Here is a 22,359-nt window from a genome sequence, read left to right as displayed (position 1 = left end):
ATCATGACCTGAGTCGAAGTCGGATGCTCAACCGACTGAGCCACCCAGGCGCCCCGCCACTTGCTTTTTCCGAATGGTCTGAAACTATCCTGAGTTCCCACAGGAAAACTCAAGAGGCTACTTGATTTATTAATTCTAAACTGCTCAAAGCAGTTTTCAGCCTTAGCTTTCCATTTGATGTTGCATTCCATTTATTTCTTTTTGCAGATTTAGTAGATTTATGCATATCTCTATTCTTTTAGTGGTTAGCTTTGAAATTATTTATACATACTTCATGATGTAGAGTTAATAACTATTTTACCATTATCCTGAATGATACAAAACCTTTAGGATGCCTTTTGCTTCATTTACCTCTATTTCCAACTTACATGCTACTGTGATAGCCATATTTTGAATGTTTTAACGTTTCTGTTTTTAACCTCATAGATGGCATTACTGTTGTGATTAACTTCAGGTGTATTTAAGCTTATCTATATGTGTTTACCATTTTGTTTACCAAATATTTCAGGCTTTCTGGCATTGTCTCTTTCTTCCTGAAGCCTATGCCTTTGCTGAGTTTTTGGTGGTCAAATGGTCTTGATTTCTGGCTACCTGAAAGTGTCTTTATTTCACTGCATTTTTGGAAGTTAATTTCACTGGATTTGTAATTCTAGATCTATAATTATTTTCTGGCACATTGCAGATATTCCACTTTCTTCTGGTTTCCATGGTTGCTATTAAGACTATATTCATTCTAATTGATATTCTTTTATAAATAATCTGTTTGGTTGCTTTTTAATTTTGTCTTTGGTATACAGCACAACTAAGAGGTATCTACGCATAACTTTGTATATATACAAACTTTGGGTTTGTATATTATAGCACTTTTTCAATTCTAGATAATTCTTGGTCATTATCCTTGAAGTACATACTGTCCCTGACTTATAATGGTCAACTTACAATTTTTTGACTTTATGATGGTATTAAAATGATATCTATGTATTCAGTAGAAATGATACCTGGAAGTTAGATCCTTTCATGGGCTAGCAATATGCAACATAATATTCTTTCATGCTATTCGGCAATGGAACCAAGCACAACCTCCAGTTAGCCATGCAATTATAATGGTGAACAACACACTGACATTCTGTATCTGTACTATCATTGTTTTTTCATTGCCATTGTAGTATTCAAAACATTACATGAGATACTCACTACTTTACTGTAAAATTGGCTTTCTGTTAGATGACATTGTCCAACTACAAGCTAATGGAAGTGTTCTGGGAATGTTTAAGGCATGCTAGGCTAAGCTACGATGATTGGGAGGTTAAGTGTATTAAATGTTTTCAGCTTACAGGTTTCTCAGGACATGACTCCATTGTAAGTTGAGGAAGGTCTGTAATTTTTTGAATATTGTTCAGATCTTTTTGTCCTTCCATTATTCTGCTGTATTCTGAAATTTGAAATGGACATACATTCGACTACCTCGTTTAGTCTTTACTTCGCTTTCATATATTGTGATGCATGATGATGGCCAAAAGACACATGAAAAGGTGCTCAACATCAGTAATCATCAGAGAAATGCAAATTAAAATAAGATATCACCCCATACCAGTCAGAAGGGCTGGTATCAAAACAAAACATAACAGGAAATAACAGGTATTCTTGAGGATGTTGGTGGAAATGTAAATTGGTACAGCCACAATGGAAAACAGTATGCAATTTGCTCAAAAAATTAAACAAGAACTACCACCTGATCCAGCAATTCCACTTCTGGGTATTTATTCACAGGAAACAAAAATACTAATCTGAAGAGATACATACTCCCTAATTTCACTGTAGCATTATTTATACGAGCCAAGGAATGGAACAACCGAAATGTCCACTGATAGGTGAGAGGATTAAAAGAGTGGATTCTGAGCAATTTCTTTGGATATATTTTCCAGTTTACTAATTCTCCTTTAATCTACATTTAGTTTGTACATTGTATTTCCATTAAATTAAAAAAATATTTATTTTTGAGACAGAGACAGAGTGAAGTGGGGGTGGGACACAGAGAGAGGGAGACACAGAGTCTGAAGCAGACTCCAGGCTCTGAGCTGTCAGCACAGAGTCCAATGTGGGGCTGGATGGAACTTACGAACCCTGAGATCATGACCTGAGTTGAAGTTGGATGCTCAACCAACTGAGCCACCCAGGTGCCCCTCAATATTTTTTTCTTACCCATAGGTATTTAATTATTTTTGGATGTGCTTTTAAATCTTTTAAAATCTTCTAAAAATCTCTGTGTTCCTCTTCTACCCCTTCACTAACTTTTTTTCTCTTGAAGAACACTAGTGATTTGATCTATACATTTTCCTACCATGTAGAGTTTGGTGATTGCATCTTCATGGTACAATTCAGCATGTTCTTTTGTCCTCTGTATTTTCTAGTAATTGGTGGCTTGAAACTGCTGACTGAATCATGTTCTGACTGGATGCCTTTATCAAGCCTGCTGGAAGAGTAAAATGCCCATTTCTTTGTCTCTTTGTTACTTTAGGAGTCCCTGATGTACTTAATGTCTTTTTCCATTCATGGAAGTTGCAAAGGACAGTCTTCTATCATTTCTTTCCCACTTACTGGTTGTAATACTTTTATAAAGATACACTTGCCCTCATCGACTCCTTATTTACCAAGTGGCACAGTTTATAAAGGAGAGGCAGGATCAATGATTGATTGCTTCCCTTTGTTAATGAGTTTTCAGGTAATGAATTGGTTTCTTTTTATTCCTGCCATTTTCAATAGCATTAAGAACTCATGGACTTATGTATTTATTTTTAATTTTTTTTAGTATCCTTTTATTTTTGAGGGAGAGAGGAGAGACAGACCATGAGCAGGGGAGGGACAGAGAGAGAGGGAGACGGAGTCCGAAGCAGGCTCCAGGCTGTCAGCACAGAGCCCGTTGCGGGGCTTGAACTTGCAAACTGCAAGATCGTGACCTGCGCCGAAGTCTGATGCCTAACCGACTGAGTCACCCAGGCACCCCAAGAACTCATGGACTTAAACATCTTGGAGGGGTTTTAATCCATTGCAAATATTACTATTAAAGCTAAAGTTTCTCACTGTCACTGTGTCTAGCAGGAGCCTCTTCTAGTTGACCTCTATGTTCTCTTGACATCACTTTAATAGTCTTTGAAGATGCAATTGCTATTTGGTATGTATGGCAAAGTGTCCCATAATCCTCTCATTCTTTTGTTTTTGCAGCCACGAAATCAGCCATTCCTCCAGAAAGCCTTGATTTCTTTCAGTGAGAGAAGGTATCGTAAGTTTGTCACTAAGGGATACTTAGTGGGCAGAGTGAATAATATACATATATATAACATGTATATGTGTGTATATATATTTAATATATATTATATATATTTAAAGGTAAAGTACTTCATGAGTTTAATTCAAATTAAAATCTGTAGAGCTTAACCTAGGTGCAATTACATCTTTAGTGTTTCTTCCACACCAGAGAACCTAATCCTCAAAGACACAGGAGACATTAGAATGATAATATTCAATCAAGTTTTTTATTGGTTGATATGCAATCTTACATATACAGCCATCTCATAATAATAATACCAGTTTCCTATGATTCTGCAAAACATTATGTTTTGGGGGCATCTCTTCTTCCATTCTCCCTTTACTTTTTCTTCCCCCACCGTGTTTTGAATGGCTGTACGCTATCTACAATGTCAGAGCCCTATACGTAGCTTTTACACACTCACTCTCAATCCCCATTTGTGTGGATGTAATATATACAGACCTCACCAGCAGTGCGTAAGTCAGTAGCTGTTTAGTCATGTTGGTTATCTGGAGCTTGATCTCTCAAGCATAGGCTCAGGGGAACAATATATTCTAAGTTCTAGCATGCTGACAACAGTTTGTGCTGTTGATACTTAGAAGTCAGTTCAGTTTTGCTGGAGATAAAATTCTCATCTCATAAACTTCTTGAGCATCTTAAGTATGTTGCTTCATTATTTTTCATAAAGCATTGCTGTCAAGAACTTAGATAACTATATTTTTTTCCTTTCAAGAACTTAATTGTTTTTTTTCTTAAGGATCATGTGATCTTTCTTTTTTTTTTCTTTCTTGGACGTCCAAAGGATTTTTTCCTTTTTTTTTTTTTTAAGTTTAGTACTTTTATCACCCTGGTTTGATAGTTTCAGGAACTTCTTCAATATATCAATCATTTTTATTGTTATTCAGAAAAGGTTCTTGAACTGTAGTTTTTAGCATTCAGGGTCTTTTCCTCTTTCATTTGGTTTCTTTTTCCAGAACTCCTATTCCAATCTCCTTTGCCCATCTTTAATATTTGCCATTTTCTCTGACATCTTTTTTCAAGTCTTTATTTTTATTTTTAAACCTTTCCTCATTTTTACTTTCTATCTTTTTTAAGGACAGTGTATGTTTATTCTATTTTGTCTTTGCTTCTGAAATTAATTTAAAAAATTTTTAATTCTTGCCTGAATTCTGTAGCCTATTGGTGAGTTTTTCTAATTATTCTTGTTATTTCATGTCTTATACAATTTTCTTAAAGTCATGTAGCTTGTTTCGAAATGGTATGCGATCTGTTTTGATGCCACGTTTTTATTGTCTGTACTACTCTCTTTACTTTCTGCATACAATATCTTTGTATGGGATTGACCTTGATAATTTTCTGTTGCTTATTTTTATGTGAAATTACTTTGCCTGAACTTTTAGGATAAAGCATGGTTGACAGTGGCTTTTCTAATTCCACAAAACTTCCTCTTTTCCTCCATTTTGGTAATGTTAAAAAAATAAAATAACTTGCTTTCTGGGATTTTTAAAATTTTATTTATGGAGCTATAATTGACATAAGATTGTGTACATTGTTGAACATGTACACGTTTGATACATTTCTACATTGCAATATGGTTACCCGTGTAGTGTGTGCTAACACTTTTTTTTTTTGAAGAATAATTTTATTGCTCAGTTATGGTTTTTTTTTTTTTTTTTTTTTTACAAATAGTTTATTGTCAGGTTGGTTTCCATATAACACCCAGTGCTCCTCCCCACAAGTGCCCTCCTCCATGCCCTTCTCCCCCCTCTCCCCCACCACCCCCATCAGCCCTCAGTTTGTTCTCGGCATTCAAGAGTCTCTCATGGTTTGCCTCCCTCCCTCTCCCCCACTATTTCCCCCCTTCTTCACCTCCTATCATGTCACATGTTTTATCATTTACTCTTTGTGGTGAAAACAAGATCTAGTCTGTTAGAAACTTTGATGTTTATGATACAACTTTGTTGACCGTAAACATTATGCTGTACGTTAGACTGCCAGGCCATATTTAGTAATTGTTCATACCCTTAAAACTCACTCCAGTTGTCTTAGTCCTTGGTAAGCATCATTCCACTCTCTGTTTCTGAAATTCTGCATGTGTCACCATGCGGTATTAGTCTTTTTCTGACTTATTCCACTTATTATAATGCCTTCAAAGTCCACCCATGTTGTTGCAAATTTCATTCTTTTTCATAGCGTAATAATTTACCATTATAACTTTTTGTTTTGTTTGTTCTTTCTTTTTCTTCTTTAATTTTAATTCCAGTATCGTTAACATGCAGTGTTCTATTAGTTTCAGGTGTATAATAGTGTTTCAACAATTCTGTATATTACTCAGTACCATGAAGATAAGTGTACTCTTAATCCTCTCCACCTATTTTGCTCATCTCTCCACTAACCTGCTCTCTGGTAAACCTGATTTTGTCCTCTGTAGTTAAGAATCTGTTTTTGTGTTGTCTCCTTTTTCCTTAGTTTGTTTCTTATTTCACATATGAGTTAAATAATAATGGTATTTGCCTTTCTTTGACTTTCATTCACTTAGCATCACACTCTCTATATCCATCTGGGTTGTTGCAAATGACAAGATTTCATTCTTTTTTTATGGCTGAGTTATATTCTGTTATATGTAGTGAATCATTTTTATTCATTTGTCTATCGATGGACACTTGGGCTGCTTCTATAACTTGGCTATTGTAAATAATGCTGCAATAAATATAGAGATGCATATATATTTTTGAATTATTTACCTTGGGTAAATAACAGGAGAGGAGTTACTAAATCATATGGTGATTCTAATTTTGATTATTTGAGGAAACTTCGTACTACTTTTCACAGTGGCTGCACCAGTTTGCACTCCCACCAACAAAGCACAAGAATTCCTTTATCTCTACATCTTCACCAACACTCAGATTTGTTTATTTTTAATTTTAGCCATTATGACAGGTGTAAGTTAATATCTGATTATAGTTTTTTTAAATTAATTTTAAAAATTTATATCCAAGTTTGTTAGCATATAGTGCAATATGATTTCCGGAGTAGAATTCAGTGATTTATTCCCTGCCATGTGACACCCAGTGCTCATCCCAACAAGTGTTTTCCCTAATACCCCTTGCCCATTTAGCCCATCCGCCTACCCAAAACTCCTCCAGGAACCCTCAATTTGTTCACTGTATTTAAGAGTCTCTTATGCTTTGTCCCCCTCCCTGTTTTTACATTATTTTTGCTTCCCTTCTATTATGTTCATCTGTTTTGTATCTTAAATTTCACATATGAGTGAGGTCATATATTTGTCTTTCTCTGACTAATTTCACTTAGCAAAATACACTCTAGTTTCATCCATGTTATTGCAAATGGCAAGATTTCATTCTTTTTGACTGCCAAGTAATATTCCATTGCATATACATACCACATCTTTATCCATTCATTTGTCGATGGACATGTGAGCTCTTTCCATTCTTTGGCTATTGTCAGTAGCGCTGCTATAAACATTGGGGTGCGTGTGCCCCTTCGAAACACCACACTTTGGAAAAATACCTAGTAGTGCAATTGCTGGGTCATAGGTTAGTTCTATTTTTAATTTTTTGAGGAACCTCCATACTGTTCTTCAAAGTGGCTGTACCAGTTTGCATTCCCACCAGCAGTGCAAGAGAGACCCTCTTTTCTCCACATCCTTGCCAACATCTGTTGTTGCCGGAGTTGTTCATGTTAGCCATTCTGGCAGGTGTGAGGTGCTATCTCACTCTGGTGTTGATTTGTATTGCCCTGATGATGAGTGATGTTGAGCAGTTCTTCATGTGTCTGTTAGCCATCTGGATGTCTTTGTTGGAAAAGTGTCTTTTCATGTCTTTTGCCCATTTCTTCATTGGATTATTTGTTTTTTGGACGTTGAGACTGATAAGTTCTTTATAGATTTTGGATACTAATCCTTTATCTGACATGTCATTTGCAAATATCCTCTCCCATTCTGTTGGTTGACTTTCAGTTTTGCTGATTGTTTCCTTCACCATGTAGAAGCTTTTAATCAGAAGCAGTAGTTCATTTTTGCTTTTGTTTCCTTTGCCTCCAAAGACATGTTGAGTAAGAAATTGGTGCAACTGAGGTCAAAAAGGTTTTTCCCTGCTTTCTCCTCTAGGATTTTGATGGCTTCCAGTCTTATGTTTAGATCTCTCATCTACTTTGAGTTTATTTTTGTGTATGGTGTAAGATAGCTTTGTCAAAGATTAATTGGCCATACATTTGTGGGTCCATTTCTGGGTTCTGTTCCATTGGCCTCTGTGTCTGTTTTTGTGCCAGTACCATACTATATTGATTATAGCTTCATAACACATCTTGAAGTCCAGAATTGTGATGCCTCCAGGTTTGGTTTTCTTTTTCAGGATTGCTCTGGCTATTCTGGGTCTTTTTGGTTCCATACACATTTTTAGGATTGTTTGTTCTAGCTCTGTGAAGAATGCTGGTGTTATTTTGATAGGGTCATTATAGTTTTAATTTGCATTTCTCTGATGATGAGCGAGCATCTTTTCATGTGTCTGTTGGCCCTCTGTATGTCTCCTTTGGGGAAATGTCTATTCGTGTCTACTATCCAGTTTTTAATTGGATTATTTGGGGTTTTCTTTTTTTTGGTATTGAGTTGTGTAAGTTCTTTATATATTTTGGATATTAACCCTTTATCAGATATGTCATTTACAAATATCTTCTCTCACTCTGAAGGCTGTCTTTTAGTTTTGTTGATTGTTTCCTTTGCTGTGCAGAAACTTTTTATTTTGATGTAGTTTCAATAGTTTATTTTTGCTCTTGTTTCCTTTGCCTCAGGAGATATATTTATAAAAATGTTCTTCTGGCTGATGTCAGATAAGTTATTACCTGTGTTCTATTCTACTACTTTTATGGTTTCATGCCTCACATGTAGGTCTTTAATCCATATTAATTTTGTTTTTTGTGTATGGTGTAAGAAATGGTCCAGTTCCACTGTTCCATTCTTTTACACATAGTTTCCCAATTTTGCCAACACTATTTGTTGAAGAATACATAATCATAACTTCTTTGTCAAAGATTAATAACCATATACTTATAGGTTTATTTCTGGGCACTCTACTCTGTTCTGTTGATCTATGTGTCTGTTTTTGTGTCAGTACCATACAGTTTTGATTACTACAGCTTTGCAGCACATCACACAATCTGTGATTATGGTACCTCCAGTTTTGTTCTTTGTCAAGATTGCTTGGCTAGTCAAAGACTTGTGTGGTTCTGTACAAATTTTAGGATTGTTTATTTCTTTGAAAAATGTTGTTGGTATTTTGATAGAAATTGCATTAAATCTGTAGGTTGCTTTGGGTAGTATAGACATTTTAGCAATATTTGTTCTTTCAGTTCATGAGCTGAGATATCTTTCCATTTGTTTGTGTCACCTTCAGTTTCTTTCATCATTGTTTTATAGTTAACAGAGTCTGGGCCTTTCACCTCCATGGTTGAATTCATTACTAGGTATTTTATTATTTTTGGTGCAATTATAGATGGAACTGTTTTCTTTTTAAAAATTTTTTTTAATGTTTATTTCTGAGGGGGGGGGCAGTGTGAGCAGGGGAAGTTCAGAGAGAGAGGGACACACAGAATCTGAAACAGCCTCCAGGCTCTAAGCTAGCTGTCAGCACAGAGGCTGATATGGGGCTCAAACTCACTAACTGTGAGATCATGACCTGAGCTGAAGTCGGACACCTAACCAACTGAGCCACCCAGGTGCCCCGGAATTGTTTTCTTAATTTCTCTTTATGCTGCTTCATTATTAGTGTATGGAAATGCAGCAGAGTTTTGTATTAATTTTTGTATACTAAAACCTTACTGAATTCATTTATCCGTTATAGTAGTTTTTTGGTGGAGTCTTTTGGGTTTTCTAAGTATAGAATCATGTCATCTGAAAATAGGGAAAGTTTTACTTCTTTATCAATTTGGATGCCTTTTATTCCTTTCTCTTATCTGATTGCTGTGGCTAGGACTTCTGGTTCTATTGGTGACAGTGGACCTTACTGGTCACCATGGAAAACCTCTTAGTTTTTACCACTGGGTTTGATGTTAGCTGTGGTGTTTTTTTCATATATGGCCCTTATTATGTTGAGGTATGTTCCCTCTAAACCTACTATTTTGAGGGCTTTTTTAAAAATCATGAATGGATGTTGTACTTGGTCAAATGTTTTTCTGCATATAATGAAATGATCATGTGATTTTTATCCTTTCTCTTTTTGATGTAGTGTAACCAATTGATTGACCTACAAATATTGAACCATCCTAGCATCCCAGGAATAAATCTCCCCTGCTCATGGTGAATGATTTTTTTTTAATGTTTTTATTTTTTATTTGAGAGACAGAGTGTGATCAGGGGAAGAGCAGAGAGAGAAGGAGACAGAATCTGAAGCAGGCTCCATGCTCTGAGCTGTCAGCACAGAACCTGATGCAGGACTTGAACTCATTAACCACGAGATCATGACCTGAGCTAAAGTTGGCCACTTAACTGACTGAGCCACTCAGGCACCCTGTGAATGATTTTTTGAATATATTGCTGAATATGGTTTGCTACTATTTTGTTGAGGGTTTTTTCATATTTGTTTATCAGAGATATTGGCTCGTGGTTTATTTTATTTTATGAGAGAGCACATGTGAGTGGGGAAGAGGGGCACAGAAAGAGAGAACAAGAATCTCAAGTAGGCTTCATGTTCAACATGGAACCCAACATGAGGCTTGATATCACGACCCTGGGGTCACAACCTGAGCCAAAGCCAGGAGTCGGACACCCAACTGACTGAGCCACTCAGGTGCCGCTGTAGTTCCCTTTTCTTTTAGTATCTTTATCTGGTTTTGGTATGAGTGTAATACTGGCCTCATAGTATGAATTTGGAAGCTTTCTTTCCTCTTAAATTTATTTACACTATAACTTCTCCATCCATCCCTTGAAAGACACTTATTTCCCCCTCACCCATTATCTTGGCTATTGTGCATAATTCTGCAATAAACATGGGAGTGTAGCTATCCTTTGAAATTCTGATTCATTTCCTTCAGATATATACTCAGGAGAAGGATTGCTGGATCATATGATAGTTCAATTTTTAATTTTGTAAGCCACTGTTTTCCATAGTGACTGCGTCACTTTACGTTCCCACCAGTGACGTGCTACGCTCCCTTTTCTCCACAGCCTTGCCAACATTTATTTGTTATCTCTTTTTGAAAAAATTTATCCTAAAGATGTGAATTGATACCTCATTGTGGCTTAATTTGGATTTTCCTGATAACTAGTGAGGTTGAGCATTTGAGCTTTGTCTTCTCCCCGACTTTAACCCCAGAGCTTGCAAAACTAAATCTGGCTCACATAAGTTTTTGTATGAATTAAGAGTGGTTCATATACTTTTAAATGGTTTAAACAACAGCAACAAAACAAAAACATAAGAATATTTTGTGACACGTGAAAATTATATGAAGTTCATATTTTATTGTCTATAAATAAAGTTATTGGGATACAGCCACATCTATTCCTTTTCATACTGCCGAAGGCTGCTTTCACACTGTGACGGCAGAACTGCATAGTTGCAACAGAGTCTGATCCTCAAAGCCTAATATACTTACCATTTGGTCCTTTACTAAAGAAATTGGCCCACCTCTGATCTTGACCTTCTCTTTCTTTTGTCTCTGTCATGTCTGTCTTGATCAATTTTGATTATACTCCCAGAAATGTCTCTTCAGTGTGGGACCCTGGGCTATAATATCACTCCTAGGTATAGAGGTGGGTCAGTTTTGAGAATTCATAGGGCACTATGCTATTGAATTGGGCAAAATCCACAGGCTATTCTCAAATTGGCCCCATTTTCCTTTCTCGTAATAACTTAGGTATTTGGGAATCCTACTGTCCTCAGGTCTCTACTGCTGCCCCTTAACCTCCTCCATCTTCCTCCTTTATAGACATTGGCACAACACAGATCTCATGGCTGGTAGTGATTTATCGCCACATGCCAGTATTTTGGAGCTCATCAGAATACCATGCTTTCCTTTTGCTATCCAGGATGTCTATTTGTATGTGGAGATTCAGAAAGGTGTAAACACTGTTAACATTTCTTTTAAATTTTTTCTCTAAGTTCTATTTGGTTCTTTTTCAACTTACCTTATTGTTTCGGGACATTTTTTGCTTCTTTCCCCTTTTTAAAAATTTTTTTTAACATGTTGAACATGAAACAAAATTTTTAAGTATGTTTTATTATTTAATGTTTATTTCTGAGAGAAAGAGACAGAGAGACAGAGCATGAGTGGCGGAGGGGCAGAGAGACAGGGAGACACAGAATCTGAAGCAGTCCCCAGGCTCTGAGCTGTCAGTGCAGAGCCTGACTCAGGAACTCGGGCCCACAAATCATGAGATCATGACCTGAGCTGAAGTCAGACACTCAAGCCACTGAGCCACCCATGAACCTCATTTTAAATTGTTTTAAATGTTTATTTTTGAGAGCGAGAGACAGATTGTGAGTGGGGGAAGAAGCAGAGGGAGAGGGAGACACAGAATCTGAAGCACGCTCCAGGCTCTGAGCTGTCAGCACAGAGCCTACGGTGGGGCTGGAACTTGCAAACCATGAAATTGTGATGTGAGCCAAAGTTGGATGTTTAACTGACTGATCCATCCAGGTGCCCCAGAACACTCTTAATTTATAATCTATATCTGATGATTTAGTATAATGAGGTCTTGGTTGGTCTGTTTCCATTGTTTACTTTTCCTAAAGTTTGCTTTCAAATTTATTGGCACTTTATCTGTGAGAATTATCAGAAGCCCAGATTACGGGACATAATTCTTGGAAGATACCTGTTGCTTCTTCCAAGTGAGTAAGGATATTGCGGATACAAATTTCCTTGGTGTTTGCCTTTGTAGAGAGGTCATCTTTCCCTCTCCTTAACCCTTCCTTGGGAGCATGACCCTTCCTGAGTTCTAGCTTTACCAGGGTTCTCTTTCCAATTTCCTCTCTCTGTGTACATACACACGCGCGTGCGCGCGCGCGCACACACACACACACACACACACACACACACACACACACACAGTTCTAGGTCAGTAGGATCTTGCCAACCTCAATACCGACCCACCATTCTATGTTATTTCCAACCCTAGAGTTTATGGGTCAATCCAGTATTCAATATTCAATATTTAATTCTGCATTTTAAATTCATTCAATTTTTTTTGCAAATTTTACATATAATTAGTTTTTAAATTTTAAAATTTTAAATTATTTTTTTAAATGTTTTTTTATTTATTTCTAGGAGAGAGAGAGAGAGAGAGACAGTGCGAGCAGGGGAGGGTCAGAGAGAGAGGGTTTTTTTTGACTGAAACAGGCTCCAGGCTCTGAGCTGGCAGTCAGCACAGAGCCCGACGCGGGGCTCGAACCCACGAACCGCGAGATCATGACCTAAGCGAAAGTCGGACGCTTAACCGACTAAGCCCCCCAGGCGCCCCAAAAATTTTACATTATTTTAAAAAGATTTTTGAGTGTACTTGACAGTGTTACATTAATTTCAGGTGTATGACAGTGATTTGACAAGTTTATACCATACGATCTCAATTATGTGTAGAAATTAAAAGAAAATGAATAAACAGAAAACAGAATTGGACTCATAGAGAACAAACTGGTGGTTGCTGTGGGAGGCAGGTGGGGGGATGGGCAAAATGGATGAAGGGGAGAGGGAGATACAGGCTTTGAGTTACAGAATGAGTAAGTCACAGGAATAAAAGGTACCGCATAGGCAGATGTAAGTGGCGTTCTACTAGCATTGTTCAGTTACATGTGGTAGCTACCCTGTGGTGTGCATAACATAATGCATAAACTTATCGAAATCATTCTGCATTTTTAGATAGTCATTATAATCATTAACTTGATGAAAATGGAAGTCACCTATTTACCTCCTTGGATAACATAATTGGCTAGGTTTAGAAATCTGACAACTACTTTTTTGATTATTGAATACACCTACAATAGAGTTATAAACATTTTCACTTCTAATTCCATCCACCCACCCACGGTATCTTTCTGACAAATGTCTTCAACAATAAGAGCTTGACTTCTTTATATCCACTAGACTCTGTGCTCCTTTAATGGCTAAAGTACTCTGATACATTTTTCCCATTAGCTCATTGGATCTGATTCTATTGAAATGGAGATAGGTTTGAGGGTTCCAATACTGTGTGTCTGAGTCCAGAGACTGTCCTCACTCAGCTCTGTCTTCTTGCTTATGCTACATAGCTACTCAATTAGCAAGTTGTATTCATTCCATATCCTGAGTACCCTCAAGCCCATGTCATTCTTTGCATCTCCATTAGCATAAATCCAGCACCCCAACACTCCTCTTCAGAAAATTCTAGGCACCTCTCCTAACTAGCTGATGCCCATAGGTAGCCTGGGCTCTGTCACATTTCCTCTCACTGGCCCCTCCCACTCAAAGCCCCAGAGCTTCTGAAGCCCAACACCTTCACGGCCTCTTCTTTGCTGTGTTGCCCACAGCGAACATCTCAGCTTCCTTTGAAGCCTAGCGTAGATGACACTTTCTCCTGGAAGGATTCCCTAAGCCCTTGCCCTGTAGAACTAACCACCCTTTCTCCAAGTTGTCTCTTTCCCTGGTCTCTCTGATCTTATCACACTACATTGTAATTTTCTTCCACCTTGACTCCGTTCAAGACTGTTCGTTCTGGGTTCAGCTGCTCTGTCCCTGAGCCACGTGTAGATCTATATCTGATGTAGGATAGGTGCTCAGTAAATGTGTCTTATGAATTTGGGCTGATCATAGCTTGGCTATGAGCTAGAAGGTGAATATTGATTGGAAAAATGACAGCAAAAACACTGTAAATTCAAGGTGGGAAGAGCAAGTGTAGACACCCTCCAAGGAGACGAAGCTGACAGACTGTTGCCTTCAGTGACATATGGGAAAGATTTCCATGTCTTAAAAATGTTAACACTTGGCTACTGGTGACAAGCTGGCTTCACTTGGGTCCACCAAAGTCAAGGATCAAAAAGTCTAATCTCTTTGTGTCTCTTGTGCAGGAAGTGAGTCCTTAACCCCTCAAGCATAGATACCTTAGGTCTAAAGTCTAATTCAGGCTCAAAGGGTAGTATAACATGGCCCTGATTCCAATAAGTCATAAAAGTAGGTGGGATGGGAATTGCTCAGGAAAAGCAAAATGCCAGAGTTCAAAATAATCAAATTCCTCTGTTAATCCCTAACCCTGTGGGGAGGCTGCCTCCATCATCTTTGCTGGGCTCTACTGCCACAAAAAAGGGGTGATATTCTTTCGTCACCCCTCTGCAATGAGGTCTAGCTTGAGCCTTCTGCCTCCTGCTGTGCCATCAGTCCTATCCCCACATAATGTCCCCATTTCTGTTTTTGGAACCAATCTTGTGGGCTCATGACTCACAGCCATCAGCAGCTCTGCACACTTAGGACAAAGAGGCTTTCTCTCTCCTCTGACCGATACCCAACAACTTAATGATTGGGTTTCTGGCTGTGAGCTGAGCACATGAACTGGCTGACAGCTGGTTCTTCATGCCAAGCTTTGGGGTTTGGCAACCTCTTCTTTTCCCGCACTCTCTGGGCCTCTTTGGTGGCCACCAGCTGATAGAACTGCTCAAGTGCCTCCTTCCTGCTTTCATGTTGACAGACGGATGGACAGAGAGACGGCTAGGCAATCTCCGGGGTGGGTTTACCCCTGACACTTTCCTTCTCCTTAGGTTTGGCTGAGATTTCATCTGCTAGCTTGCAGGAGGGAATACCAAGTTACCTTTTCCAGTTTATCTCTGGATTGCTAAAGATGGAAAACTATTTGTTCCCATAGATAAGCTGTGAATCCAAACACTTAAAACATTGAAGCGAGATTAATAAAGGTATTAGTAGGGCCAGTATCTTAGAGTTCTAAGTGGAGCTTAGGACGTGGAAGGCTCCAAGGCTTTGGGAAAATATTAATGCCTGAACTGGGAATGCACGCCGCACAAAATGCTGGTTTAGCCTAAAATCAACCTTTGCGTGTGCTTGTTTGCTTCAGTTCAATTATTTTGATTATTATCTTTTGTTAACAGTAGAAATATTATGAGTATAAAAGTAGATATTGTTTTGCTGGCACAGGAAATAGACTTTTTAGGTTTAAGTGCCTGGTGAGCATTAATTTTTAAATGGTTATTTTTAATAAAAGCACTAATCATGAGCAAAAAGAAACTCAAATATCTTACAACAAAAGAACTGATGATTCAATAAATTGTACACATACTTCCATGGACTTTTGAAATGTATAAAATATTTTATGTGACAATGTAGCATTTCAAAATAATAGGAAGTATAGAGTTGTCCTTGGTTAGACTTTATAGTATTTTTTAAATGTTTATTTTTAAGAGAGAAAGCATGCAACTAGAGGAGGGGCAGAAAGTGAAGTGAACAAAGGATCTGAAGCAGGCTCTGTGCTGACAGCAGGCTTGAACCTACGGACCATGCGATCATGACCTGAACCTAAGTTGGACGTTTAACAGACTGAGCCACCCAGGTGCCCCTAGACTTTATAGTTTTAAATTAAAAGAAAGATGAAGTAAAATTGAGAACAGGGAACATAAAACTTCAGTTACAACCACAGATCCCTTTAAAATCTATACATTTCCTCCATAGGGTATGATCAATGGTAATTGCTAAACATGAGAATTTTAAGTACAAAAGGTTTTTTACACTTTTTTTTTTTTTTTTCTGTTTCAATTATTTGGAGTGGACCTGCTTGCTTTGCATTCCTTAGTCTTTCCTGGGAATTCTCATGGATTGGCTGTTGGTGATGTGTTATTGGGTAGACGATGATTCCCTGAACAATGCAAAGTGGGCTTCGTTTTGCTGCCACACTTTTAAGAAGTGCCCTGTCATGTCGTCTGGCCTTCACACTGTGTTCTGTCTGGAAAGGTATTACTGTGAGTGTGGAAGAAGATTCTTTGCTGAACCAAACTTAAGTCAGGCTCCTGAATCTTCTCTTAGGCACATCTGGGGACCTGCTTGTAAACTCCAGTTTTAGCAAGAACCCTGCTAAGTCCGTTTAATCAGAACCTCGACTATTGATATCTGGCTACCCTTTATATCTGATGGTGTTTTTTACCGCCCCCCCCACCATCCCTCTGGTGAGGTTTCATCACCTGGGCTGCAAGCATCCCATTGGGTCAGTTTACCTGGAAGCTCTCTTATCCCATCCATTGGCCCCACCCTGCTCCGTGGCTATAACTTCCCATTTTCCTGTGCTGTGTTTAGAGTTGAGCCTTGTCTCTCCAACCCACTGCAAGATCCCATTTTACTGTGCTTCCCACAACTATTATCACGGCCCCCTGGAGTAAAGCCTGCCTTACATACTTTAACAAGAGTCATGCATGTTTTTATTTCTCTGACAATATTGTCAGTTGAAGAAACTACAGCTCTGAGAAGACAAATGGCTTGTCCAAGGCCCTAGGGCTGGATGCCATTGAGATGGGGGACTAGTAAGTCTGCTGTGGATTTCATAGAAAAAAGGGGGCAGGCAGTGTGGTAGGCAGAAGAATGGCCCCTGGCTCGTGACTATGTTGGCAAGGGGGAACCAAGGTGCAGATAGTAAGAATGATAATCAGCTGATATTAAAATTGAAGAGATTATCCTGGATCCTCTGGGTGAGCTCAAGGTAATCAAAGGCACCACCAAGTCCCAAATTAAGGAAGAGGAGGACAGAACAAGGAAGTCTCCCCTGAAGCCTCCATCAAGAATGGCAGCCCTGCTCACACCTTAATTTGAAGCCTATGAAACTCATATCTGACCTCCAAAAAGGATAGGAAAAATAAAGTAGAAGAGAAGACAAAACAGTTGAGTTGAATATAGAAAGACAAAGGACACAGAGATGTGAAGAAGGTTGAGAATGATGAAATTGGAGGGAAGGCAATTTGGAGAAGAGCTTGATGGGGTCTTCAGGTTCACTTTGCAAAGAGCTTTATGATCCAAGCAACATGACCCCCTAAAAGGGGGTTCTGAGTAGGTGTGAACACCCCCATTTTAGAGATGAGGAAAGTCAGGCCTTGAGTGTTTGACTCAACCAAAGTAACTTAGACGGACTTGAAGGCAGAGAAACAGGAGGTAGTCGGAATTTGACATGCAAACTACTGTGTGCATAAAGCTTTGAGTGCAATTGGCTTTTTTTCTTTTTTTTTTTCAAAACTGATTTTTTTCTTTTCAAAACTGATTTTTTCTTTTCAAAACTATTAGCAATATTAATAAACAAACATTGTAACACTAACCAAATTTAAATTAAAAAATTAATCCTGATCCAGCTAATCCACGCAAATTATGTCTTTATGATACCTTCTGATTTTTTCAGAAGGTATATTCACAGTTTTGCATGGTTCTGATTATCGTATAAATATAATTTTGTTTTTTTTTTTACTTTATTTCATAAACACTTCCTATATTGTGTCAGCCTTCATAATTCTAATTTGTAATGGCTGCTTGACATTTCATCACACTGATGTATAATAACAATACATTTCCATATTGTTGGACCTTGGTTCAGTTTCTTCTTGATCTAAATAATGGTGCAATGAACATATTTAGATACATACCATTTTCCTTTTATTTTTTATTTATTTGTAAAAAATTTTTATGTCTTTATTTTGAGAGACAGAGAGCAAACAGGGGAGGGGCAGAGAGAGATGGAGACACAGAATCTGAAGCAGACTCCAGGCTCATGTGGAATTTATGAAACAAAACAAATGAGCTCGGGGATAAAAAGAGAGAAAGAAAGACAAACCAAGAAACAGGCTCTTTACTATAGAGAACAAACTGATGGTTACCAGAGGGGAGGTGTGGGGGGGATGGGTGAAACAGGTACAGGAGACTGGAGTACATTTACCATGATGAATGCTAAGTAATGTACACAATTGTTGAATTATTATGTTGTACACCTGAAACTAATATTACACTGTAAGTAACTAATTGGAATTTAAATAAAAAAAATTTTAAAAAGGAAAATGGGGGGCACTTGGGTGGCTGAGTCAGTTCAAGTGTTCGACATTAGCTCAGGTCATGATCTCACAGTTTGTGAGTTCAAGACCCACATCAGGCTCTGTGCTGACAGCTCGGAGCCTGGAGCTGCTTCAGATTCTGTGTCTCCCTCTCTCTTTGCCCCTTCCCTGCTCACACTCTGTCTCTCTCTCTCTCAGAAATAAATAAAAATTTAAAAAATTTAAGATTAATTACTGGGATTGTGGGTATGCATATTCTCATTATTCCATATTTATTGACAAATCACTTCCAAAGCCATTGAACCAATTTATACTGTATGAAGACACAAGTTCACCAAACCTGGGCAGTCTTGGAGGTTATACATTTTCCCCCTCTAGTTTTTAAAGCTATTATTTGTCTTAAGGACCTCAGATTGCTCATCCATTACTGATGAGCAAAAGGGTAGAAAGACCCCTCGGTGCATTCTTCTATATTGGTTTGCTGAATTAAATAATTTGTCTTTATTTACATTTCCAAATATCAAGAAGTGTTGAGGAAAGGTATAAATTCACCAAAATCAACGATCAGCCTTAGAAATGACAGAGAAAAGGGGGTACCAATGACTTGCTTTATCCCAGTTTAATAAGCTCTGCCTGTGGAGAATCCCTATGAGTGAAATCACTTAGGAGGACAGTGAAAGAAGTGGAAGATCACGCTGCCTGAGCTTTTGGCCACAGACACCTCAAGTCTCAAGACTGCTTGGTGACAATATTTAGAAACAGTGACTGACCCCAAGGACAGCTTCACAGTAAAAAGTTCGGTGGTTTACAACCATGTAGAATTGTTTTTAGGTTGTCTAGAAATATTGAGACACCTGTCATTTGTTTGTTTTTAATTTTTTTAAGTTATTGATTTTTGAGAAAGAGAACAGGGAGGGATGGGGAGCACAGAGGGTCTGAGACAGTCTCCACGCCGACAGCACAGAGCCTGATGAGGGGCTCAAACCCATAAACTGTGAGATCATGACCTGAGCTGGAGTCAGATGCTCAACTTGCTGAGCCACCCAGGCGCCCCTGTTTATTCTTTTAGATAAAAAAAAATTTTTATTACAAGCAATGTATAATATTTTAAGTTGAAACTATATTGATTCAATATTTTTTTAAATGTTATAAAACAAAAAAGACTATCATACTGCTTTGATTGCTATAGCTTTTTATTATAGTTTGAAATCAGAAAGAGTGATCCCTCCAGCTTTATTCTTTCTCTAGAGAGCTTTGGCTATTCAGGGTCTTTTGTGGTTCCACATGAATTTCATGGTTATTCTAGTTCTGTAAAAAAGTCTTTTTTGTTTTGATAGAGATAGTATTGAATCTGTAGATTGCTTTGAGTAGTATGGGGATTTTAATTATATTTATCCAGTCCGTGAACATGGAATATTTTACCACTTATTTGTGTCTTTTTCAATTTCTTTAATTAATGTCTTAGAGTTATCAACATACAGGTCTTCTAGCTACTTGGTCAAACTTATTCCTATGTATTTCATTCTTTCTGATGCAGTTGTAAATGGGGTGGTTTTCTTATTTCCCCTTTTGATAGCTCTTAGTGTATAGAAACCACAGATTTCTGTATATTAATTTTGAATCCCACAATTTTGCTGAATTCATTTTTCGAAAAGGTTTTTGGTGGAGTCTTTAGGGTTTCTATATATAGTATCATGTCAGCTGTAAATAATGACAGTTTTACTTTTCTAAATGGATGCATTTTATTTCTTGCCTCATTGCTGGGACTATGGCTTCCAATACTTTGTTGACTATAGTGAGAGTATGCATCCTTTTTTGTTCCTGATCTTACAGGAAAATCTTTTCAGCTTTCGACTACTGAGTGTAATGGTGGTGATGGGCTTGTCATTATATGGCTTTTATTATGTTGAGGGATATTCCCTCTATACTCTGTTGAGAGTTTTATCAATAGATGGCGAATTTTGTCAAGAGCCTTTTCTGCATCTATTGAGATGATTGTATTACTTTAATCCTTTTTATTAATGTAGTAGTATATCATGTTGACTGATTTGCAGATGTTAAATCACCCTTGCATCCCTGGAATAAATCCCACTTGGTCTTGATGTATTATACTTTTATTATTCTTAAAAACAGGCAATTAATATTTCATTGAGTATGTTGCATCTATGTTCATCAGGCATATTGATTGGCCTGTAGTTTTTTTCTTTAGGTAGTGTCTTTGATGTTGGTATCAGCATAATGCTGACCTTTTATAATGAGTTTGGAAATGTTCTTATCTTTTTAATTATTTGGAATAATTTGAGGAGAGTAGGTATGAACTCTTCTTGAAATGTTTGGCAGAATTCACCTATGGAGCTGTCTGGTCCTGGATTTTCTTGTTGGAAATTTTTTATTACTGATTCAATTTTGTTGCTAGTAAAAAAAAATAAGATTATATTTATAGAAAGTTTTCCATTTCTTCTAGGTTGTCTAATTTGTTGGCATATAATGCTTACAGCATTTTCTTATGATCCCTTGTATTTCTGTGGTATAGATTGTAAATTCTAACTTTATTTATTTCCTTGGTAAGTCTGGCTAAAGGTTTGTTGATTTGGCTTATCTTAACAAGGAACAAGCTCTTATCTTTCAAAAGTTTTACTTATTTAGTGATTATTTCCTGTGTTTCTGCTCTGATCTTTATTATTTTTTTTCTACTAACTTAAGGGTTTAGTCTTTTTAAAAAATTCCTTTATAGTAAAGTTAGATTTTATTGTTTAGGTTTTTTTCCTTTGTTTTATAAAGTACTCTGCACTGCTATGAAATTCCTTCTTAGAACTGCTTTTACTGCATCCCATCGATTCTGGCACTTGTGTTTCCATTTTATTCGTCTCAAGGTAGTTTTTTATTTCCTTTCTGGTTTTTTTGTGTGCACATGGCTGTTGAGTAACATGTTGAATCTCCATATTTCTTTTCCAATTTTCTTTTTGTAATAAATTTCTGTTTCATACCATTGCAGTCAGAAAAGATAGATGACTTGATTTCAGTCATCTTAAATTTATTGAGACTTGTTTTGTGGCCCAACATGTGATCTATTCTGGAGAATGTTTCATGTGCACTTGATAAAAATATTTATTCTGCAGTTTTTGAATGGAATGTTCTGTCTAAACGTCATCTGGTCTAATGTGTGTGTGTTTTGATTACAAATTGGATTTTTCTTCAGTTGGACTTCAAGAGGCTGGATAGCCCGAAGGCAGGGCAGGGAACTGTGCCCTGTAGCTCAGCCTGTATCCACTGTTCCCTCGGCCAAGGGTGGGTGCAGGTCCTTGGAGGCACACAGATAAAGAATTTTGGGGCTCCCAGAGTGCCGTTGAGTGGGACATTAGGTTGGCTTTTTGGACGTGGTCTTGAGGTTCAGCTTCTCCAGGAAGCCCATTTTGAAGCCACCACCTAAACCAGTCAAACCAGGGCAAGTTAAAGTGTTCAAAGCTCTTTATACAGTAGAACCGTGAATTCCAGATGAATGGTACTTTCAGGAAGGTGATATTACCTACCTTACTGACATGAGACCAGTTGGTGGATAGGCATCTCCAAAGCCAGGACTAGACTAATTGCAAGCAAGTATGTGGCCGAGCTCACAGAATCCATTGACAGTCCATTGCCTGAAGCTGCAAAAAGAGGCAACTTGAGCTGTTTGAGAGAGTGTTTGGACAATTGGCTCAGTATCAATGGCTTAGACAAAGCTGGAAGCATTGCCTATACCAGGCATGCCACGGACGGCACAAAGATACAGGGGGTGCTGTTAACCCAACCAAACATTGGACTGAACCAACAGAACAGATTGGGAGACACAACTTTGCAGGCTGCTACCTGGAAGAGTTTTGTAGATATTGTCCAATTGCTTCTGGAAAAAGTACAAGAACAGACTTAAGAAACAATGAGAAAAAGCATGTCCTGGATGTGACTACTCATGCTGCCTGTGCATCTCTCCTGAAAATGAAACCGGGAACAGATGCTGCTCAAACATTAAGCAATGCTGAGGAGTATCTTGATGATGAAGACTCAGATTAA

General features: G+C 37.8%; 1 pseudogene; it reads left to right on the top strand.

The window, feature by feature from the left end:
* Positions 1-16,884: 16,884 nt before the first annotated feature.
* On the top strand, positions 16,885-22,359 carry LOC120221652 (annotated as a pseudogene).

The sequence above is a fragment of the Hyaena hyaena genome, unplaced genomic scaffold (assembly GCF_003009895.1).
Source record: "Hyaena hyaena isolate Hyena2069 unplaced genomic scaffold, ASM300989v1 scaffold_796, whole genome shotgun sequence".
Classification (NCBI taxonomy): domain Eukaryota; kingdom Metazoa; phylum Chordata; class Mammalia; order Carnivora; family Hyaenidae; genus Hyaena; species Hyaena hyaena.
Note: the sequence above shows the minus strand (reverse complement) of the source record. Positions and strands in the feature narration are given on the sequence as shown.